The sequence below is a fragment of the Solanum lycopersicum genome, chromosome 4, assembly GCF_036512215.1.
Source record: "Solanum lycopersicum chromosome 4, SLM_r2.1".
NCBI classification, from domain to species: domain Eukaryota; kingdom Viridiplantae; phylum Streptophyta; class Magnoliopsida; order Solanales; family Solanaceae; genus Solanum; species Solanum lycopersicum.
This window is the reverse complement of record NC_090803.1, coordinates 68,355,396-68,381,202: the sequence shown is the minus strand read 5'-3', so window position 1 is coordinate 68,381,202 and position 25,807 is coordinate 68,355,396.

Genomic DNA, 25,807 nt, shown 5'->3' with positions numbered 1-25,807 from the left:
GCCCCGAAGCGAGCATACGCCTCATTTCGACGATTTTCGTGTGCTATTGCACACCTTTTTTGGGTGATTTGGATTCCGACGTCAAAAATGCCAAATTTTTCGTGGACGTCCTTCAAGACCTTGTCTATGCATACGGTTGGCCATCAAGGCTTGTCCGACCCATTTGGAGGGTCAAACGAGCCCCGAAGCGAGCATACGCCTCATTTCGACGATTTTTCGTATGCTATTGCACACCATTTTTTAGGGATTTGGATTCCGACGTCAAAAATGCCAAATTTTTTCGTGGACGTCCGTCAAGACCTTGTCTATGCATACGGTTGGCCATCACGGCTTGTCCGACCCATTTGGAGGGTCAAACGAGCCCCGAAGCGAGCATACGCCTCATTTCGACGATTTTCGTGTGCTATTGCACACCATTTTTTGGGTGATTTGGATTCCGACGTCAAAAATGCTAAATGTTTTCGTGGACGTCCGTCAAGACCTTGTCTATGCATACGGTTGGCCATCACGGCTTGTCCAACCCATTTGGAGGGTCAAACGAGCCCCGAAGCGAGCATACGCCTCATTTCGACGATTTTCGTGTGCTATTGCACACCATTTTTTGGGTGATTTGGATTCCGATGTCCAAAATGCCAAATTTTTTCGTGGACATCCGTCAAGACCTTGTCTATGCATACGGTTGGCCATCACGACTTGTCCTACCCATTTGGAGGGTCAAACGAGCCCTGAAGCGAGCATACGCCTTATTTCGACGATTTTCGTGCGCTATTGCACACCATTTTTTGGGTGATTTGGATTCCGACGTCAAAAATGCCAAATTTTTTCGTGGACGTCCGTCAAGACCTTGTCTATGCATACGGTTGGCCATCACGGCTTGTCCGACCTATTTGGAGGGTCAAACAAGCCCCGAAGCGAGCATACGCCTCATTTCGACGATTTTTCGCATTTTTTGGGTGATTTGGATTCCGACGTCAAAAATGCCAAATTTTTTCGTGGACCTCCGTCAAGACCTTGTCTATGCATACGGTTGGCCATCACGGCTTTTCCGACCCATTTGGAGTGTCAAACGAGCCCCGAAGCGAGCATACGCCTCATTTCGACGATTTTCGTGTGCTATTGCACACCATTTTTTGGGTGATTTGGATTCCGACGTCAAAAATGCCAAATTTTTTCGTGGACGTCTGTCAAGACCTTTTCTATGCATACGGTTGGCCATCACGGCTTGTACGACCCATTTGGAGGGTCAAACGAGCCCCGAAGCGAGCATACGCCTCATTTAAACGATTTTCGTGTGCTATTGCACACCTTTTTTAGGTGATTTGGATTCCGACGTCAAAAATGCCAAATGTTTTCGTGGACGTCCGTCAAGACCTTTTCTATGCATACGGTTGGCCATCACGGCTTGTCCGACCTATTTGGAGGGTCAAACGAGCCCCGAAGCGAGCATACGCCTCATTTCGACGATTTTCGTGTGCTATTGCACACCTTTTTTTGGGTAATTTGGATTCCGACGTCAAAAATGCCAAATTTTTCGTGGACGTCCTTCAAGACCTTGTCTATGCATACGGTTGGCCATCAAGGCTTGTCCGACCCATTTGGAGGGTCAAACGAGCCCCGAAGCGAGCATACGCCTCATTTCGACGATTTTTCGTATGCTATTGCACACCATTTTTTGGGGATTTGGATTCCGACGTCAAAAATGCCAAATTTTTTCGTGGACGTCCGTCAAGACCTTGTCTATGCATACGGTTGGCCATCACGGCTTATCCGACCCATTTAGAGGGTCAAACGAGCCCCGAAGCGAGCAAACGCCTCATTTCGACGATTTTCGTGTGCTATTGCACACCATTTTTTGGGTGATTTGGATTCCGACGTCAAAAATGCCAAATTTTTTCTTGGACGTCCTTCAAGACATTGTCTATGCATACGGTTGGCCATCACGGCTTGTCCGACCCATTTTGAGGGTCAAACGAGCCCCGAAGCGAGCATACGCCTCATTTCGACGATTTTCGTGTGCTATTGCACACCATTTTTTGGGTGATTTAAATTTCGACGTCAAAAATGCCAAATTTTTTCGTGGACGCCTGTCAAGACCTTGTCTATGCATACGGTTTGCCATCACAGCTTGTCCGACCCATTTGGAGGGTCAAACAAGCCCCGAAGCAAGCATACGCCTCATTTCGACGATTTTTGTGCGCTATTGCAAACCATTTTTTGGGTGATTTGGATTCTGACGTCAAAAATTCTATATTTTTTCGTGGACGTCCGTCAAGACCTTGTTTATGCATACGGTTGGCCATCACGGCTTGTCCAACCCATTTGGAGGGTCAAACGAGCCCCGAAGCGAGCATACGCCTCATTTCGACGATTTTCGTGTGCTATTACACACCATTTTTTGGGTGATTTGGATTCCGACGTCAAAAATGCCAAATTCTTACGTGGACGTCCATCAAGACCTTGTCTATGCATACGGTTGGCCATCATGGCTTGTCCGACCCATTTGGAGGGTCAAACGAGCCCCGAAGCGAGCATACGCCTAAATTCGACGATTTTTCGTATGCTATTGCACACCATTTTTTGGGGATTTGGATTCCGACGTCAAAAATGCCAAATTTTTTCGTGGACGTCCGTCAAGACCTTGTCTATGCATACGGTTGGCCATCACGGCTTTTCCAACCCATTTGGAGGGTCAAACGAGCCCCGAAGCGAGCATACGTCTCATTTCGACGATTTTCGTGTGCTATTGCACACCATTTTTTAGGTGATTTGGATTCCGACGTCAAAATGCCAAATTTTTTCGTGGACGTCCGTCAAGACCTTGTCTATGCATACGGTTGGCCATCACGGCTTGTACGACCCATTTGGAGTGTCAAACGAGCCCCGAAGCGAGCATACGTCTCATTTCGACGATTTTCGTGTGCTATTACACACCATTTTTGGGTGATTTGGATCCCGACGTCAAAAATTCTATATTTTTTCGTGGACGTCCGTCAAGACCTTGTATATGCATACGGTTGGCCATCACGGCTTGTCCAACCCATTTGGAGGGTCAAACGAGCCCCGAAGCGAGCATACGCCTCATTTCGACGATTTTCGTGTGCTATTACACACCATTTTTTGGGTGATTTGGATTCCGACGTCAAAAATGCCAAATTTTTACGTGGACGTCCGTCAAGACCTTGTCTATGCATACGGTTGGCCATCATGGCTTGTCCGACCCATTTGGAGGGTCAAACGAGCCCCGAAGCGAGCATACGCCTAAATTCGACGATTTTTCGTATGCTATTGCACACCATTTTTTGGGGATTTGGATTCCGACGTCAAAAATGCCAAATTTTTTCGTGGACGTCCGTCAAGACCTTGTCTATGCATACGGTTGGCCATCACGGCTTTTCCAACCCATTAGGAGGGTCAAACGAGCCCCGAAGAGAGCATACGCCTCATTTCGACGATTTTCGTGTGCTATTGCACACCATTTTTTGGGTGATTTGGATTCCGACGTCAAAAATGCCAAATTTTTTCGTGGACGTCCGTCAAGACCGTGTCTATACATACAGTTGGCCATCACGGCTTGTTTGACCCATTTGAAGGGTCAAACGAGCCCCGAAGTGAGCATACGCCTCATTTCGACGATTTTCGTGTGCTATTGCACACCATTTTTTGGGTGATTTGGATTCCGACGTCAAAAATGCCAAATTTTTTCATGGACGTCCGTCAAGACCTTGTCTATGCATACGGTTGGCCATCACGGCTTGTCCGACCCATTTGGAGGGTCAAACAAGCCCCGAAGCGAGCATACGCCTCATTTCGACGATTTTCGTGTGCTATATCACACCATTTTTTGGGTGATTTGGATTCCGACGTCAAAAATACCAAATATTTTTGTCGACGTCCGTCAAGACCTTGTCTATGTATACGGTTGGCCATCACGGCTTGTTCGACCCATTTGGAGGGTCAAACGAGCCCCGAAGCGAGCATACGCCTCATTTCGACGATTTTCGTGTGCTATTGCACACCATTTTTTGGGTGATTTGGATTCCGACGTCAAAAATTCCAAATTTTTCGTGGACGTCCTTCAAGACCTTGTCTATGCATACGGTTGGCCATCACGGCTTGTCCGACCCATTTTGAGGGTCAAACAAGCCCCGAAGCGAGCATACGCCTCATTTCGACGATTTTCGTGTGCAATACACACCATTTATTGGGTGATTTGGATTCCGACGTCAAAAATGCCAAATTTTTTCGTGGACGTTCGTCAAGACCTTGTCTATGCATACGGTTGGCCATCACGGCTTGTCCAACCCATTAGGGTCAAACGAGCCCCGAAGCGAGCATACGCCTCATTTCGACGATTTTCGTGTGCTATTACACACCATTTTTTGGTTGATTTAGATTCCAACGTCAAAAATGCCAAATTTTTTCGTGGAGGTCCGTCAAGACCTTGTCTATGCATACGGTTGGCCATCACGGCTTGTCCGACCCATTTGGAGGGTCAAACGAGCCTCGAAGCGAGCAAACGCCTCATTTCGACGATTTTCGTGCGCTATTGCACACCATTTTTTGGGTGATTTGGATTCCGACGTCAAAAATGCCAAATTTTTTATTGGACGTCCTTCAAGTCCTTGTCTATGCATACGTTTGGCCATCACGACTTGTCGACCCATTTGGAGGGTCAAACGAGCCCCGAAGCGAGCAAACGCCTCATTTCGACGATTTTCGTGCGCTATTGCACACCATTTTTTAAGTGATTTAGATTCTGACGTTAAAAATGCCAAATTTTTTTGTTGACCTCCGTCAAGACCTTGTCTATGCATACGGTTGGCCATCACGGCTTGTCCGACCCATTTGGAGGGTCAAACGAGCTCCGAAGCGAGCATACGCCTCATTTCGACGATTTTCGTGTGCTATTGCACACCATTTTTTGGGTGATTTGGATTCCGACGTCAAAAATACCAAATTTTTTCGTGGACGTCCGTCAAGACCTTGTCTATGCATACGGTTGTCCATCACGGCTTGTCTGACCAATTTGGAGGGCCAAACGAGCCCCGAAGCGAGCATACGCTTCATTTCGATGATTTTCGTGTGCTATTGCACACCATTTTTGGATGATTTGGATTCCGATGTCAAAAATGCCAAATTTTTTCGTGGACGTCCGTCAAGACCTTGTCTATGCATACGGTTGGCCATCACGGCTTGTCCGACCCATTTGGAGTGTCAAACGAGCCCCGAAGCGAGCATACGTCTCATTTCGACGATTTTCGTGTGCTATTACACACCATTTTTTGGGTGATTTGGATTCCGTCATCAAAAATGCCAAATTTTTTCGTGGACGTCCGTCAAGACCTTGTCTATGCATACGGTTGGCCATTACGGCTTGTCAGACCCATTTGGAGGGTCAAACGAGCCCCGAAACGAGCATACGCCTTATTTTGACGATTTTCGTGCGCTATTGCACACCATTTTTTGGGTGATTTTGTTTCCGACGTCAAAAATGCCAAATTTTTTCGTGGACGTTCGTCAAGACCTTGTCTATGAATACGGTTGGCCATCATGGCTTGTTCGACCCATTTGGAGGGTCAAACGAGCCCCGAAGCGAGCATACGCCTCATTTCGACGATTTTCGTGTGCTATTGCACACCATTTTTTGGGTGATTTGGTATCCGACGTCAAAAATGCCAAATTTTTTCGTGGACATCCGTCAAGACCTTGTCTATGCATACGGTTGGCCATCACGGATTGTCCGACCCATTTGGAGGGTCAAACGATCCCCGAAGCGAGCAAACGCCTCATTTCGACGATTTTCGTGTGCTATTGCACACCATTTTTTGGGTGATTTGGATTCCGACATCAAAAATGCCAAATTTTTTCGTGGACGTCCTTCAAGACCTTATCTATGCATACGGTTGGCCATCACGGCTTGTCCGACCCATTTTGAGGGTCAAACGAGCCCCGAAGCGAGCATACGCCTCATTTCGACGATTTTCGTGTGCTATTGCACACCTTTTTTTAGGTGATTTGGATTCCGACGTCAAAAATGCCAAATGTTTTCGTGGACGTCCGTCAAGACCTTGTCTATGCATACGGTTGGCCATCACGGCTTGTCCGACCTATTTGGAGGGTCAAACGAGCCCCGAAGCGAGCATACGCCTCATTTCGACGATTTTCGTGTGCTATTGCACACCTTTTTTTGGGTGATTTGGATTCCGACGTCAAAAATGCCAAATTTTTCGTGGACGTCCTTCAAGACCTTGTCTATGCATACGGTTGGCCATCACAGCTTGTCCGACCCATTTTGAGGGTCAAACGAGCCCCGAAGCGAGCATACGCCTCATTTCGACGATTTTCGTGCGCTATTGCACACCATTTTTTGGGTGATTTTGATTCCGACGTCAAAAATGCCAAATTTTTTCGTGGACGTTCGTCAAGACCTTGTCTATGAATACGGTTGGCCATCACGGCTTGTTCGACCCATTTGGAGGGTCAAACGAGCCCCGAAGCGAGCATACGCCTCATTTAAACGATTTTCGTGTGCTATTGCACACCTTTTTTAGGTGATTTGGATTCCGACGTCAAAAATGCCAAATTTTTTCGTGGACGTCCGTCAAGACCTTTTCTATGCATACGGTTGGCCATCACGGCTTGTCCGACCTATTTGGAGGGTCAAACGAGCCCCGAAGCGAGCATACGCCTCATTTCAACGATTTTCGTGTGCTATTGCACACCATTTTTTGGGTGATTTGGTATTCGACGTCAAAAATGCCAAATTTTTTCGTGGACATCCGTCAAGACCTTGTCTATGAATACAGTTAGCCATCACGGCTTGTTCGACCCATTTGGAGGGTCAAACGAGCCCCGAAGCGAGCATACGCCTCATTTCGACGATTTTCGTGTGCTATTGCACACATTTTTTTAGGTGATTTGGATTCCGACGTCAAAAATGCCAAATTTTTTTTGGACGTCCTTCAAGACCTTGTCTATGCATACGGTTGGCCATCACGGCTTTTCCGACCCATTTTGAGGGTCAAACGAGCCCCGAAGCGAGCATACGCCTCATTTCGACGATTTTCGTGTGCTATTGCACACCATTTTTTGGGTGATTTGGATTCCGACGTCAAAAATGCTAAATTTTTTCGTGGACGTCCGTCAAGACCTTGTCTATGCATACGGTTGGCCATCACGGCTTGTCCGACCCATTTGGAGGGTCAAACGAGCTTCAAAGCGAGCATACGCCTCATTTCGACGATTTTCGTGTGCTATTACACACCATTTTTTGGGTGATTTAGATTCCGACGTCAAAAATGCCAAATTTTTTCGTGGACGTCCTTCAAGAACTTGTCTATTCATACGGTTGGCCATCACGGCTTGTACGACCCATTTGGAGGATCAAACGAGCTCCGAAGCGAGCATACGCCTCATTTCGACGATTTTCGTGTGCTATTGCACACCATTTTTTGGGAGATTTGGATTCCAACGTCAAAAATGCCAAATTTTTTCGTGGACGTCTGTCAAGATCTTGTCTATGCATACGGTTGGCCATCAAGGCTTGTCCGACCCATTTGGAGGGTCAAACGAGCCCCGAAGCGAGCATACGCCTCATTTCGATGATTTTTCGTATGCTATTGCACACCATTTTTTGGGGATTTGGATTCCGACGTCAAAAATGCCAAATTTTTTCGTGGACGTCCGTCAAGACCTTGTCTATGCATACGGTTGGCCATCACGGCTTATCCGACCCATTTAGAGGGTCAAACGAGCCCCGAAGCGAGCAAATGCCTCATTTCGACGATTTTCGTGTGCTATTGCACAACATTTTTTGGGTGATTTGGATTCCGACGTCAAAAATGCCAAATTTTTTCGTGGACGTCCTTCAAGTCCTTGTCTATGCATACGGTTGGCCATCACGGCTTGTCTGACCCATTTTGAGGGTCAAACGAGCCCCGAAGCGAGCATACGCCTCATTTCGACGATTTTCGTGTGCTATTGCACACCTTTTTTTAGGTGATTTGGATTCCGACGTCAAAAATGCCAAATGTTTTCGTGGACGTCCGTCAAGACCTTGTCTATGCATACGGTTGGCCATCACGGCTTGTCCGACCCATTTGGAGGGTCAAACGAGCCCCGAAGCGAGCATACGCCTCATTTCGACGATTTTTCGCATTTTTTGGGTGATTTGGATTCCGACGTCAAAAATGCCAAATTTTTTCGTGGACCTCCGTCAAGACCTTGTCTATGCATACGGTTGGCCATCACGGCTTTTCCGACCCATTTGGAGTGTCAAACGAGCCCCGAAGCGAGCATACGCCTCATTTCGACGATTTTCGTGTGCTATTGCACACCATTTTTTGGGTGATTTGGATTCCGACGTCAAAAATGCCAAATTTTTTCGTGGACGTCTGTCAAGACCTTTTCTATGCATACGGTTGGCCATCACGGCTTGTACGACCCATTTGGAGGGTCAAACGAGCCCCGAAGCGAGCATACGCCTCATTTAAACGATTTTCGTGTGCTATTGCACACCTTTTTTAGGTGATTTGGATTCCGACGTCAAAAATGCCAAATGTTTTCGTGGACGTCCGTCAAGACCTTTTCTATGCATACGGTTGGCCATCACGGCTTGTCCGACCTATTTGGAGGGTCAAACGAGCCCCGAAGCGAGCATACGCCTCATTTCGACGATTTTCGTGTGCTATTGCACACCTTTTTTTGGGTAATTTGGATTCCGACGTCAAAAATGCCAAATTTTTCGTGGACGTCCTTCAAGACCTTGTCTATGCATACGGTTGGCCATCAAGGCTTGTCCGACCCATTTGGAGGGTCAAACGAGCCCCGAAGCGAGCATACGCCTCATTTCGACGATTTTTCGTATGCTATTGCACACCATTTTTTGGGGATTTGGATTCCGACGTCAAAAATGCCAAATTTTTTCGTGGACGTCCGTCAAGACCTTGTCTATGCATACGGTTGGCCATCACGGCTTGTCCGACCCATTTGGAGGGTCAAACGAGCCCCGAAGCGAGCATACGCCTCATTTCGACGATTTTCGTGTGCTATTGCACACCATTTTTTGGGTGATTTGGATTCCGACGTCAAAAATGCTAAATGTTTTCGTGGACGTCCGTCAAGACCTTGTCTATGCATACGGTTGGCCATCACGGCTTGTCCGACCCATTTGGAGGGTCAAACGAGCCCCGAAGCGAGCATACGCCTCATTTCGACGATTTTCGTGTGCTATTGCACACCATTTTTTGGGTGATTTGGATTCCGATGTCCAAAATGCCAAATTTTTTCGTGGACATCCGTCAAGACCTTGTCTATGCATACAGTTGGCCATCACGACTTGTCCTACCCATTTGGAGGGTCAAACGAGCCCTGAAGCGAGCATACGCCTTATTTCGACGATTTTCGTGCGCTATTGCACACCATTTTTTGGGTGATTTGGATTCCGACGTCAAAAATGCCAAATGTTTTCGTGGACGTCCGTCAAGACCTTGTCTATGCATACGGTTGGCCATCACGGCTTGTCCGACCCATTTGGAGGGTCAAACAAGCCCCGAAGCGAGCATACGCCTCATTTCGATGATTTTTCGCATTTTTTGGGTGATTTGGAATCCGACGTCAAAAATGCCAAATTTTTTCGTGGACCTCCGTCAAGACCTTGTCTATGCATACGGTTGGCCATCACGGCTTTTCCGACCCATTTGGAGTGTCAAACGAGCCCCGAAGCGAGCATACGCCTCATTTCGACGATTTTCGTGTGCTATTGCACACCATTTTTTGGGTGATTTGGATTCCGACGTAAAAAATGCCAAATTTTTTCGTGGACGTCTGTCAAGACCTTTTCTATGCATACGGTTGGCCATCACGGCTTGTACGACCCATTTGGAGGGTCAAACGAGCCCCGAAGCGAGCATACGCCTCATTTAAACGATTTTCGTGTGCTATTGCACACCTTTTTTAGGTGATTTGGATTCCGACGTCAAAAATGCCAAATGTTTTCGTGGACGTCCGTCAAGACCTTTTCTATGCATACGGTTGGCCATCACGGCTTGTCCGACCTATTTGGAGGGTCAAACGAGCCCCGAAGCGAGCATACGCCTCATTTCGACGATTTTCGTGTGCTATTGCACACCTTTTTTTGGGTAATTTGGATTCCGACGTCAAAAATGCCAAATTTTTCGTGGACGTCCTTCAAGACCTTGTCTATGCATACGGTTGGCCATCAAGGCTTGTCCGACCCATTTGGAGGGTCAAACGAGCCCCGAAGCGAGCATACGCCTCATTTCGACGATTTTTCGTATGCTATTGCACACCATTTTTTGGGGATTTGGATTCCGACGTCAAAAATGCCAAATTTTTTCTTGGACGTCCGTCAAGACCTTGTCTATGCATACGGTTGGCCATCACGGCTTATCCGACCCATTTAGAGGGTCAAACGAGCCCCGAAGCGAGCAAACGCCTCATTTCGACGATTTTCGTGTGCTATTGCACACCATTTTTTGGGTGATTTGGATTCCGACGTCAAAAATGCCAAATTTTTTCTTGGACGTCCTTCAAGACATTGTCTATGCATACGGTTGGCCATCACGGCTTGTCCGACCCATTTTGAGGGTCAAACGAGCCCCGAAGCGAGCATACGCCTCATTTCGACGATTTTCGTGTGCTATTGCACACCATTTTTTGGGTGATTTAAATTTCGACGTCAAAAATGCCAAATTTTTTCGTGGACGCCTGTCAAGACCTTGTCTATGCATACGGTTTGCCATCACAGCTTGTCCGACCCATTTGGAGGGTCAAACAAGCCTCGAAGCAAGCATACGCCTCATTTCGACGATTTTTGTGCGCTATTGCAAACCATTTTTTGGGTGATTTGGATTCCGACGTCAAAAATGCCAAATTTTTTCGCGGACGTCCGTCAAGACCTTGTCTATGGATACGGTTGGCCATCACGGCTTGTCCGACCTATTTGGAGGGTCAAACGAGTCCCGAAGTGAGCATACGCCTCATTTCGACGATTTTCGTGTCCTATTGCATACCATTTTTTGGGTGATTTGGATTACGACGTCAAAAATACCAAATTTTTTCGTGGACGTCCGTCAAGACCTTGTCTATGCATACGGTTTGCCATCACGGCTTGTCCGACCCATTTTGAGGGTCAAACGAGCCCCGAAGCGAGCATACGCCTCATTTCGACGATTTTCGTGTGCTATTGCACACTATTTTTGGGTGATTTGGATTCCGATGTCAAAAATGCCAAATTTTTTCGTGTTCATCCTTCAAGACCTTTTCTATGCATACGGTTGACCATCACGGCTTGTCCGACCCATTTGGAGGGTCAAACGAGCCCCGAAGCGAGCATACGCCTCATTTCGATGATTTTCGTGCGCTATTGCACACCATTTTTTGGGTGATTTGGATTCCGACGTCAAAAATGCCAAATTTTTTCTTGGACGTCCGTCAAGACCTTGTCTATGCATACGGTTGGCCATCACGGCTTTTGAAACCCATTTGGAGGGTCAAACGAGCCCCGAAGCGAGTATACGCCTTATTTCGATGATTTTCGTGTGCTATTGCACACTATTTTTGGGTGATTTGGATTCCGATGTCAAAAATGCCAAATTTTTTCGTGTTCATCCTTCAAGACCTTTTCTATGCATACGGTTGACCATCACGGCTTGTCCGACCCATTTGGAGGGTCAAACGAGCCCCGAAGCGAGCATACGCCTCATTTCGATGATTTTCGTGCGCTATTGCACACCATTTTTTGGGTGATTTGGATTCCGACGTAAAAAATGCCATCACGGCTTGTCCAACCCATTTTGAGGGTCAAACGAGCCCCGAAGCGAGCATACGCCTCATTTCGACGATTTTCGTGTGCTATTGCACACTATTTTTGGGTGATTTGGATTCCGATGTCAAAAATGCCAAATTTTTTCGTGTTCATCCTTCAAGACCTTTTCTATGAATACGGTTGACCATCACGGCTTGTCCGACCCATTTGGAGGGTCAAACGAGCCCCGAAGCGAGCATACGCCTCATTTCGATGATTTTCGTGCGCTATTGCACACCATTTTTTGGGTGATTTGGATTCCGACGTAAAAAATGCCAAATTTTTTCGTGGTCGTCCGTCAAGACCTTTTCTATGCATACGGTTGGCCATCACGGCTTGTCCAACCCATTTTTATGGTCAAACGAGCCCTGAAGCGAGCATACGCCTTATTTCGACGATTTTCGTGCGCTATTGCACACCATTTTTTGGGTGATTTGGGTTCCGACGTCAAAAATGCCAAATTTTTTCGTGGACGTCCTTCAAGACCTTGTCTATGCATACGGTTGGCCATCACGGCTTGTCCGACCCATTTTGAGGGTCAAACGAGCCCCGAAGCGAGCATACGCCTCATTTCGACGATTTTCGTGTGCTATTGCACACCTTTTTTTAGGTGATTTGGATTCCGACGTCAAAAATGCCAAATGTTTTCGTGGACGTCCGTCAAAACCTTGTCTATGCATACGGTTGGCCATCACGGCTTGTCCGACCCATTTGGAGGGTCAAACGAGCCCCGAAGCGAGCATACGCCTCATTTCGATGATTTTCGTGTGCTATTGCACACCTTTTTTTGGGTGATTTGGATTCCGACGTCAAAAATGCCAAATTTTTCGTGGACGTCCGTCAAGACCTTGTCTATTCATACAGTTGGCCATCACGGCTTGTCCGACCCATTTGGAGGGTCAAACGAGCCCCGAAGCGAGAATACGCCTCATTTCGACGATTTTCGTGCGCTATTGCACACCATTTTTTTGGTGATTTGGATTCCGACGTAAAAAATGCCAAACTTTTTCGTGGACGTCCGTCAAGACCTTGTCTATGCATGCGGTTGGCCATCACAGCTTGTCCGACCCATTTGGAGGGTCAAACGAGCCCCGAAGCGAGCATACGCCTTATTTCGACGATTTTCGTGCACTATATCACACCATTTTTTGGGTGATTTGGATTCCGACGTCAAAAATGAAAAAAAATTTCGTGGACGACCGTCAAGACCTTGTCTATTCATACGGTTTTCCATCACGGCTTGTCCGACTAATTTCGAGGGTCAAACGAGCCCCGAAGCGAGCATACGCCTCATTTCAACGATTTTCGTGCGCTATTGCACACCATTTTTTAGGTGATTTGGATTCCGACGTCAAAAATGCCAAATGTTTTCGTGGACGTCCGTCAAGACCTTGTCTATGCATACGGTTGGCCATCACGGCTTGTCCGACCCTTTTGGACAGTCAAACGAGCCCCGAAGCGAACATACGCCTCATTTCGACGATTTTCGTGTGCTATTGCACACCATTTTTTTGGCGATTTGGATTCCGACGTCAAAAATGCCAAATTTTTTCGTGGACGTCCGTCAAGACCTTGTCTATGCATACGGTTGGCCATCACGGCTTGTCCGACCCTTTTGGACAGTCAAACGAGCCCCGAAGCGAGCATACGCCTCATTTCGACGATTTTTGTGTTCTATTGCACACCATTTTTTGGGTAATTTGGATTCCGACGTCAAAAATGCCAAATTTTTTCGTGGATGTCCGCCAAGAACTTTTCTATGCATACGGTTGGCCATCAAGGCTTGTCCGACCTATTTGGAGGGTCAAACGAGCCCCGAAGCGACTATACGCCTCATTTCGACGATTTTCGTATGCTATTGCTCACCATTTTTTGGGTGATTTGGATTCCGACATAAAAAATGCCAAATTTTTTCATTTACGTCCTTCAAGACATTTTCTATGCATACGATTGGCAATCACGGCTTCTCCGACCCATTTGGAGGGTCAAACGAGCCCCGAAGCGAGCATACGCCTCATTTCGACGATTTTTGTGTGCTATTGCACACCATTTTTTGGGTGATTTGGATTCCGACGTCAAAAATGCCAAATTTTTTCGTGGACATCCATCAAGAACTTGTCTATGCATACGGTTGGCCATCACGGCTTGTCTGACCTATTTGGAGGGTCAAACGAGCCCCGAAGCGACTATACGCCTCATTTTGACGATTTTCGTTTGCTATTGCACACCATTTTTTGGGTGATTTGGATTCCGACGTCAAAAATGCCAATTTTTTTCGTGGACGTCCGTAAAGACCTTGTCTATGCATACGGTTGGCCATCACGGCTTGTCCGACCCATTTGGAGGGTCAAACGAGCCCCGAAGCGAGCATACGCCTCATTTCGACGATTTTCGTGTGCTATTGCACACCATTTTTTGGGTGATTTGGACTCCGACGTCAAAAATGCCAAATTTTTTCGTGGACGTCCGTCAAGACCTTGTCTATGCATACGGTTGGCCATCACGGCTTGTCCGACCTATTTGGATGGTCAAACGAGCCCCGAAGCGAGCATACGCCTCATTTCGATGATTTTCGTATGCTATTGCACTCCAGTTTTTGGGTGATTTGGATTCCGACGTCAAAAATGCCAACTTTTTTCATGGACGTCCGTAAAGACCTTGTCTATGCATACGGTTGTCCATCACGGCTTGTACAACCCATTTGGAGGGTCAAACGAGCCCCGAAGCGAGCATACGCCTCATTTTGACGATTTTCGTGTGCTATTGCACACCATTTTTTGGGTGATTTGGATTCCGACGTCAAAAATGCCAAATTTTTTCGTCGACGTCCGTCAAGACCTTGTCTATGCATACGGTTGGCCATCACGGCTTGTCCGACCCATTTGGAGGGTCAAACGTGCCCCGAAGCGAGCTACGCCTCATTTCGACGATTTTCGTGTGCTATTGCACACCACTTTTTGGGTGATTTGGATTCCGACGTCAAAAATGCCAAATTTTTTCGTGGACGTCCGTCAAGACCTTGTATATGCATACGGTTGGCCATCACGGCTTGTCGGACCCATTTGGAGGGTCAAACGAGCCCCGAAGCGAGCATACGCCTCATTTCGACGATTTTCGTGTGCTATTGCACACCATTTTTTGGGTGATTTGGATTCCGACGTCAAAAATGCCAAATTTTTTTGTAGACGTCCGTCAAGACCTTGTCTATGCATACGGTTGGCCATCACGGCTTGTCCAACCCATTTGGAGGGTCAAACGAGCCTCGAAGCGAGCATACGCCTCATTTCGACGATTTTTGTGTGCTATTGCACACCATTTTTGGGTGATTTGGATTCCGACATCAAAAATGACAAATTTTTTCGTGGACGTCCGTAAAGACCTTGTCTATGCATACAGTTGGCCATCACGGCTTGTCCGACCCATTTAGAGGGTCAAACGAGCCCCGAAGCGAGCATACGCCTCATTTCGACGATTTTCGTGTGCTATTTATTGCACACTATTTTTTGTGTGATTTGGATTTCGACGTAAAAAATGCCAAATTTTTTCGTGGATGTCAGTCAAGACCGTGTCTATGAATACGCTTGGTCATCACGGCTTGTCCGACCCATTTGGAGGGTCAAACGAGCCCCGAAGTGAGCATACGCCTCATTTCGACGATTTTCGTGTGCTATTTATTGCACACTATTTTTTGTGTGATTTGGATTCCGACGTCAAAAATGCCAAATTTTTTTGTAGACGTCCGTCAAGACCTTGTCTATGCATACGGTTGGCCATCACGGCTTTTCCGACCTATTTGGAGGGTCAAACGAGCCCCGAAGCAAGCATACGCCTCATTTCGACAATTTTCGTGTGCTATTGCACACCATTTTTTGGGTGATTTGGATTTCGACGTAAAAAATGCCAAATTTTTTCGTGGATGTCAGTCAAGACCGTGTCTATGAATACGCTTGGTCATCACGGCTTGTCCGACCCATTTGGAGGGTCAAACGAGCCCCGAAGTGAGCATACGCCTCATTTCGACGATTTTCGTGTGCTATTTATTGCAAACTATTTTTTGTGTGATTTGGATTCCGACGTCAAAAATGCCAAATTTTTTCATGGATTTCAATCAAGACCTTGTCTATGCATACGGTTGGCAATCACGGCTTGTCCGACCCATTTGGAGGGTCAAACGAGCCCCGAAGCGAGCATACGCCTCATTTCGACGATTTTCGTGTGCTATTGCACACCAGTTTTGGGTGATTTGGATTTCGACGTCAAAAATACCAAATTTTTTCGTGGACATCCGTAAAGTCCTTGTCTATGCATACGGTTGGCCATCACGGCTTGTCCGACCCATTTGGAGGGTCAAACGAGCCCCGAAGCGAGCATACACCTCATTTCGACGATTTTCGTGTGCTATTGCACACCATTTTTTGGGTGATTTGGATTCCGTCGTCAAAAATGCCAAATTTTTTTGTGGACGTCCGTCAAGACCTTGTCTATTCATACGGTTGGCCATCATGGATTGTCCGACCTATTTGGAGGGTCAAACGAGCCCCGAAGCGAGCATACGCCTCATTTCGACGATTTTCGTGTGCTATTGCACACCATTTTTTGAGTGATTTGGATTCCGACGTCAAAAATGCCAAATTTTTTCGTGGACGTCCATCAAGACCTTGTCTATGCATACGGTTGGCCATCACGGCTTGTCCGACCCATTTGGAGGGTCAAACAAGCCCCGAAGCGAGCAAACGCCTTATTTCGATGATTTTCGTATGCTATAGCAAACCATTTTTTGGGTGATCCGAATTCCGACGTCAAAAATGCAAAATTTTTTCGTGGACGTCCGTCAAGACCTTGTTTATGCATCCGGTTGGCCATCACGGCTTTTCCGACCCATTTGGAAGGTCAAATGAGCACCGAAGCGAGCATACCCCTCATTTCGACGATTTTCGTGTGCTATAGCAAATTATTTTTTGGGTGATTTTGATTCCGACGTCAAAAATGCCATATTTTTTCGTGGACGTCCGTCAAGACCTTTTGTATGCATCCGATTGGCCATCACGGCTTGTCCGGCCCATTTGGAAGGTCAAACGAGCTCCGAAGCGAGCATACCCCTCATTTCGACGATTTTCGTGTGCTATAGAAAATTATTTTTTGGGTGATTTTGATTGCGACGTTAAAAATGCCAAATTTTTCTATGGACGTCTTCCAAGACCTTGTCTATGCATTCGGTTGTCCATCACGGCTTGTCCGACCCATTTGGAAGGTCAAACGAGCCCCGAAGCGAGCATAACCCTCATTTCGATGATTTTCGTGTGCTATAGCAAACCATTTTTTGGGTGATTTCTATTATGACGTCAAAAAACCAAACTTTTTCATGGACGTCTTTCAAGACCTTGTCTATGCATCCGGTTGCCCATCACGGCTTGTACGACCCATTTGGAAGGTCAAACGAGCCCCGAAGCGAGCATACCCCTCATTTCTACGATTTTCGTGTGCTATTGCACACCATTTTTTGGGTGATCGGGATTCCGACGTCAAAAATGCCAAATTTGTTCGTGGACGTCCTTCAAGACGTTGTCTATGCATAAGGTTGGCCATCACGGCTTTTCCGACCCATTTGGAAGGTCAAACAAGCCCCGAAGCGAGCATACGCCTCATTTTGACGATTTTCGTGTGCTATTGCACACCATTTTTTGGGTGATCGGGATTCCGACGTTAAAAATGCCAAATTTGTTCGTGGACGTCCGTCAAGACGTTGTCTATGCATACGGTTGGCCATCATGGCTTTTCCGACCCATTTGGAAGGTCAAACGAGTCCCGAAGCGAGCATACGCCTCATTTTGACGATTTTCGTGTGCTATTGCACACACCATTTTTTGGGTGATCGGGATTTCGACGTCAAAAATGCCAAATTTGTTCGTGGACGTCCGTCAAGTTGTTGTCTATGCATACGGTTGGCCATCACGGCTTTTCCGAGCCATTTGGAAGGTCAAACGAGCCCCGGAGCGAGCATACGCCTCACTTTGACGATTTTCGTGTGCTATTGCACACCATTTTTTGGGTGATCGGGATTCCGACGTCAAAAATGCCAAATTTGTTCGTGGACATCCGTCAAGACGTTGTCTATGCATCCGGTTGGTCATCACGGCTTGTCCGACCAATTTGGAAGGTCAAACGAGCCACGAACAGAGCATACCCCTCATTTCGATGATTTTTGTGTGCTATAGCAAACCAATTTTTGGGTGATCCGGATTCCGATGTCAAAAATGCCAAATTTTTTCGTGGACGTCCGTCAAGACCTTTTCTATGCATCCGGTTGGCAATCACGGCTTGTCTGACCAATTTGGAAGGTCAAACGAGCCCCAAAACGAGCATAGCCCTCATTTGGACGATTTTCGTGTGCTATAGCAAACCATTTTTTGGGGTGATTTTTATTCCGACATCAAAAATGCAAAATGTTTTCGTGGACACCCGCCAAGACCTTGTCTATGCATCCGGTTGGCCATCACGGCTTGTCCGACCCATTTGGAAGGTCAAAGAAGCCCCGAAGCGAGCATACCCCTCATTTCGACGATTTTCGTGTGCTATAGCAAACCATTTTTTGGGTGATCCGGATTCCGATGTCAAAAAAGCCAAATTTTTTTGTGGACGTCCATCAAGACCTTGTCTATGCATCCGGTTGGCCGTCACGGCCCGTCCGACCCATTTGGAAGGTCAAACGAGCCCCAAAGTGAGCATACCCCTCATTTCGACGATTTTCGTGTGCTATAGCAAACCATTTTTTGAATGATGCAGATTCCGACGTCAAAAATGCCAAATTTTTTTATGGACGTCCGTCAAGACCTTGTCTACGCATCCGGGGTGCCATCACGGCCCGTACGACCCATTTGGAAGGTCAAACAATTCCCAAAGTGAGCATACCCCTCATTTCGACGGTTTTCGTGTGCTATAGCAAACCATTTTTTGGGTGATCCGGATTCCGAAGTCAAAAATACCAAATTTTTTTGTGGACGTCCGTCAAGACCTTGTCCATGCATCCGGTTGACCATCACGGTCCGTCCGACCCATTTGGAAGATCAAACGAACCCCAAAGCGAGCATACCTCTTATTTCGACAATTTTCGTGTGCTATAGCATTCCATTTTTTGGGTGATCCGGATTCCGACGTCAAAAATGCAAAAATTTTTCATTGACGTCCTTCAAGACCTTGTCTATGCATCCGGTTGTCCATTACGGACCATCCGATCCATTTGGAAGGTCAAACGAGCCCCGAAGCGAGCATACCCCTCATTTTGATGATTTTCGTGTGCTATAGCACACCATTTTTTGGGTGATTCGGATTCCCACGTCAAAAATGCCAAAATTTTTTGTGGACGTCCGTCAAGACCTTTTCTATGCATAAGGTTGGCCATCACGGCTTGTCTGACCAATTTGAAAGGTCAAACGAGCCCCGAAGCGACCATACCCCTCATTTCGATGATTTTCGTGTGCTATAGCACACCATTTTTTGGGTGATTCGGAATCCGACGTAAAAATACCAAATTTTTTCGTGGACGTCCGTCAAGACCTTTTCTATGCATATGGTTGGCCATCACGGCTTGTCCGACCCATTTGGAAGGTCAAACGAGCCCCGAAGCGACCATACCCCTCATTTCGATGATTTTCGTGTGCTATAGCAAACCATTTTTTGGGTGATCCGGATTCCGACGTTAAAAATGCCAAATTTTTTTGTGGACGTCCGTCAAGACTGTGTCTATGCATTTGGTTGGTCATCACGGCCCGTCCGACCCATTTGCAAGGTCAAACGAGCCCCAAAGTGAGCATACCCCTCATATCGATGATTTTCGTGTGCTATAGCAAACCATTTTTTGGGTGATCCGGATTCCAATGTCAAAAAAGCCAAATTTTTTTGTGGACGTCCATCAAGACCTTGTCTATGCATCCGGTTGGCCATCACGGCCCGTCTGACCCATTTGGAAGGTCAAACGAGCCCCGAAGCAAGCATACCACTCATTTCGACGATTTTCGTGTGCTATAGCAAACCATTTTTTGGGTGATTCGGATTCCGACGTTAAAAATGCCAAAAAAAATTTTGGACGTTCTTCAAGACCTTGTCTATGCATCCGGTTGGCCATCACGGCCCGTCCGACCCATTTGGAAGGTCAAACGAGCCCTGAAGCGAGCATACCCCTCATTTTGACGATTTTCGTGTGCTATAGCAAACCTTTTTTTGGGTGATCCGGATTCCGACGTCAAAAATACCAAATTTTTTTGTGGACGTCCGTCAAGACCTTGTCTATGCATCCGGTTGACCATCACGTCTTGTCCGACCCATTTGGAAGGTCAAACAATTCCCTAAGCGAGCATACCCCTCATTTTGACGATTTTCGTGTGCTATATCAAACCATTTTTTGGGTGATCCGGATTCCGACTTCAAAAATGCCAAATTTTTTTGTATACGTCCGTCAAGACCTTTTCTGTGCATCCGATTGGCCATCACGGCCCGTCCGACCCATTTGGAAGGTCAAACGAGCCCCGAAGTGAGCATACCCCTCATTTCGACGATTTTCGTGTGCTATGGCAAACAATTTTTTGGGTGATCCAGATTTCGACGTCAAAAATGCCAAAATTTTTTTGGACGTCCGTCAAAACCTTTTCTATGCATCCGGTTGACCCTCACGGCCCTTCCGACCCATTTTGAAGGTCAAACGAGCCCCGAAGCGAGCAAACCCCTCATTTTGACGATTTTCGTGTGTTATAGCAAACCATTTTTTGGGTGATCCGGATTCCGACGTCAAAAATGCCAAATATTTTTGTGGACGTCCGTCAAGACCTTCTCTATACATCCGGTTTTCCATCACGGTCCGTCCGACCCATTTGGAAGGTCAAACGAGCCCCGAAGTGAGCATACCCCTCATTTCGACGATTTTTGTGTGCTATAGCAAACCATTTTTTGGGTGATCCGTATTCCGACGTCAAAAATGCCAAATTTTTTTGTAGACATCCGTCAAGACCTTGTCTATCCATCCGGTTGGCGATCACGGTCCGTCCGACCCATTTGGAAGATCGAACGAACCCCGAAGCGAGCATACCCCTTATTTCGACAATTTTCGTGTGCTATAGCATTCCATTTTTTGGGTGATCCAGATTCCGACGTCAAAAATGCAAAAAATTTTCATGGACGTCCTTCAAGACCTTGTCTATGCATCCGGTTGGCCATCACGGACCATCCGATCCATTTGGAAAGGTTAAACGAGCCCCGAAGCGAGCATACCCCTCATTTTGATGATTTTCGTGTGCTATAGCACACCATTTTTTGGGTGATTCGGAATCCGACGTAAAAAATGCCAAATTTTTTCGTGGACGTCCGTCAAGACCTTTTCTATGCATATGGTTGGCCATCACGGCTTGTCCGACCCATTTGGAAGGTCAAACGAGCCCCGAAGCGACCATACCCCTCATTTCGACGATTTTCGTGTGCTATAGCAAACCATTTTTTGGGTGATCCGGATTCCGATGTTAAAAATGCCAAATTTTTTCGTGGACGTCCTTCAAGACTGTGTCTATGCATCCGGTTGGCCATCACGGCCCGTCCGACCCATTTGGAAGGTCAAACGAGCCCCAAAGCGAGCATACCCCTCATTTTGATGATTTTCGTGTGCTATAGCACACCATTTTTTGGGTGATTCGGATTCCGACGTCAAAAATGCCAAATTTTTTCGTGGACGTTCGTCAAGACCTTTTCTATGCATAAGGTTGGCCATCACGGCTTGTCCGACCCATTTGAAAGGTCAAACGAGGCCCGAAGCGACCATACCCCTCATTTTGATGATTTTCGTGTGCTATAGCACACCATTTTTGGGTGATTCGGAATCCGACGTAAAAAATTCCAAATTTTTTCGTGGACGTCCGTCAAGACCTTTTCTATGCATATGGTTTGCCATCATGGCTTGTCCGACCCATTTGGAAGGTCAAACGAGCCCCGAAGCGAGCATACCCCTCATTTCGATGATTTTCGTGTGCTATAGCAAACCATTTTTTGGGTGATCCGGATTCCGATGTCAAAAATGCCAAATTTTTTTGTGGACGTCCGTCAAGACCTTCTCTATGCATCTGGTTATCCATCACGGTCCGTCCGACCCATTTGGAAGGTCAAACAAGCCCCGAAGCGAGCATACCCCTCATTTCAACGATTTTCGTGTGCTATAGCAAACCATATTTTGGGTGATCCGGATTTCGATGTCAAAAATGCCAAATTTTTTTGTGGAAAGTTGTCAAGACCTTGTCTATGCATCCGGTTGTCCATCACGGCCCGTCCGACCCATTTGGAAGGTCAAACGAGCCCCGAAGTGAGCATACCCCTCATTTCGACGATTTTTGTGTGCTATAGCAAACCATTTTTTGGGTAATCCGTATTCCGACGTCAAAAATGCCAAATTTTTTTGTAGACGACCGTCAAGACCTTGTCTATCCATCCGGTTGGCCATCACGGTCCGTCCGACCCATTTGGAAGATCAAACGAACCCCGAAGCGAGCATACCCCTTATTTCGACAATTTTCGTGTGCTATAGCATTCCATTTTTTGGGTGATCCGGATTCCGACGTCAAAAATGCAAAAAATTTTCAAGGACGTCCTTCAAGACCTTGTCTATGCATCCGGTTGGCCATCACAGACCATCCGATCCATTTGGAAGGTCAAACGAGCCCCGAAGCGAGCATACCCCTCATTTTGATGATTTTCGTGTGCTATAGCACACCATTTTTTGGGTGATTCGGAATCCGACGTAAAAAATGCCAAATTTTTTCGTGGACGTCTGTCAAGACCTTTTCTATGCATATGGTTGACCATCACGGCTTGTCCGACCCATTTGGAAGGTCAAACAAGCCCCGAAGCGACCATACCCCTCATTTCGACGATTTTCGTGTGCTATAGCAAACCATTTTTTGGGTGATCCGGATTCCGACGTTAAAAATGCCAAATTTTTTCGTGGACATCCGTCAAGACCGTGTCTATGCATCCGGTTGGCCATCACGGCCCGTCCTACCCATTTGGAAGGTCAAACGAGCCCCGAAGCGAGCATACCCCTCATTTTGATGATTTTCGTGTGCTATAGCACACCATTTTTTGGGTGATTCGGATTCCCACGTCAAAAATGCCAAATTTTTTCGTGGACGTCCGTCAAGACCTTTTCTATGCATAAGGTTGGCCATCACGGCTTGTCCGACCCATTTGAAAGGTCAAACGAGCCCCGAAGCGACCATACCCCTCATTTCGATGATTTTCGTGTGCTATAGCACACCATTTTTTGGGTGATTCGGAATCCGACGTAAAAAATGCCAAATTTTTTCGTGGACGTTTGTCAAGACCTTTTCTATGCATATGGTTGGCCATCACGGCTTGTCCGACCCATTTGGAAGGTCAAACGAGCCCCGAAGCGAGCATACCCCTCATTTCGACGATTTTCGTGTGCTATAGCAAACCATTTTTTGGGTGATCCAGATTCCGACGTTAAAAATGCCAAATTTTTTTATGGATGTCTGTCAAGACCGTGTCTATGCATCCGGTTGGCCATCACGGCCCGTCCGACCCATTTGGAAGGTCAAACGAGCCCCGAAGCGAGCATACCCCTCATTTCGACGATTTTCGTGTGCCATAGCAAACCATTTTTCGGGTGATCCGGATTCCGACGTTAAAAATGCCAAATTTTTTTGTGGACGTCCGTCAAGACCTTGTCTATGCATCCAGTTGGCCCTCACGGCCCTTCCGACCCATTTAGAGGGTTAAACAAGCCCCGAAGCAAGCATATCCCTCATTCGACGATTTTCGTGTGCTATAGCAAACCATTTTTTGGGTGATCCGGATTCCGACGTCAAAAATGCCAAATTTTTCTGTGGACGTCCGTCAAAAGCTTTTCTATGCATCCAGTTGACCCTCACAGCCCTTCCGACCCATTTTGAAGGTCAAACGAGCCCCGAAGCGAGCATACACCTCATTTCGACGATTTTCGTGTGCTATAGCAAACCATTTTTTGGGTGATTCGGATTCCGACGTCAAAAATGCCAAATTTTTTTGTGGATGTCGGTCAAGACCTTGTCTACGCATCCGGTTGGCCATCACGGCCCTTCCGACCCATTTTGAAGGTCAAACGAGCCCCGAAGCAAGCATACCCCTCATTTCGACGATTTTCGTGTGCTATAGCAAACCATTTTTTGGGTGATCCGGATTCCGATGTTAAAAATGCCAAATTTTTTTGTGGGCATCCGTCAAGACCTTGTCTATGCATCCGGTTGGCCATCACGGCCCTTCCGACCCATTTTGAAGGTCAAACGAGTCCCGAAGCGAGCATACCCGTCATTTCGACGATTTTTGTGTGCTATAGCAAACCATTTTTTGTGTGATCCGGATTACGACGTCAAAAATGCCAAATGTTTTTGTGGACGTCCGTCAAGACCTTGTCTATGCATCCGATCTGCCCTCACAGCCCTTCCGACCCATTTTGAAGGTCAAACAAGCCCCGAAGCGAGCATACCCCTCATTTCGACGATTTTCGTGTGCTATAGCAAACCATTTTTTGGGTGATCCAGATTCCGACGTCAAAAATGCCAAATTTTTTTTAGACGCCCGTCAAGACATTGTCAATGCATCCGGTTGGCTCTCAAGGCCCTTCTGACCCATTTTGAAGGTCAAACAAGCCCCGAAGCGAGCATACCCCTCATTTCGACGATTTTTGTGTTCTATAGCAAACCATTTTTTGAATGATCCGGATTTTGATTGCAAAAATGCCAAAAAATTTTGTGGACGTTTGTCAAGAACTTGTCTATGCATCTGGGTAGCCCTCACAGCCCTTCCGACCAATTTTGAAGGTCAAACAAGCCCCGAAGCGAGCATACCCCTCATTTCGACGATTTTCGTGTGCTATAGCAAATCATTTTTTGGGTGATCTAGATTCCGACGTCAAAAATGCCAAATATTTTTGTAGACGTCCGTCAAGACATTGTCAATGCATCCGGTTGGCTCTCAAGGCCCTTCAGACCCATTTTGAAGGTCAAACAAGCCCCGAAGCGAGCATACCCCCCATTTCGTCGATTTTCGTGTGCTATAGCAAACCATTTTTTGAATGATCTGGATTCTGACGTCAAAAATACCAAATTTTTTTGTGGACGTCCGTCAAGAACTTGTCTATGCATCCGGGTAGCCATCAAAGCCCTTCCGACCCATTTTGAAGGTCAAACAAGCCCCGAAGCGAGCATACCCCTCATTTCGACAATTTTCGTGTGCTATAGCAAACCATTTTTTGAATGATCAGGATTCTAACGTCAAAAATGCCAAATTTTTTTGTGGACGTCCGTCAAGACCTTGTCTATGCATCCGGGTAGCCCTCAGAGCCCTTCCGACCCGTTTTGAAGGTCAAACAAGCCTCGAAGCTAGCATACCACTCATTTCGACGATTTTCGTGTGCTATAGCAAACCATTTTTTGAATGATCCGGATTCTGACGTCAAAAATGCCAAATTTTTTTGTGGACGTCCGTCAAGACCTTGTCTATGCATCCGGGTAGCCCTCACAGCCCTTCCGACCCATTTTGAAGGTCAAACGAGCCCCAAAGCGAGCATACCCCTCATTTCGATGATTTTCGTGTGCTCTAGCAAACCATTTTTTGGGTGATCCGGATTCGGACGTCAAAAATGCCAAATTTTTTTGTGGACGTCCGTCAAGACCTATGCATACAGTTGGCCCTCACGGCCTGTCCGACCCATTTTGAAGGTCAAACGAGCCCTGAAGCGAGCATACCCCTCATTTCGATGATTTTCGTGTGCTATAGCAAACCATTTTTTGGGTGATCCGGATTTCGACGTCAAAAATGCCAAATTTTATTGTGAACGTCCGTCAAGACATTGTATATGCATACGGTTGGCCCTCACGGCCCGTCCGACCCATTTGGAAGGTCAAACGAGCCCCGAAGCGAGCATACCCCTCATTTCGCCGATTTTCG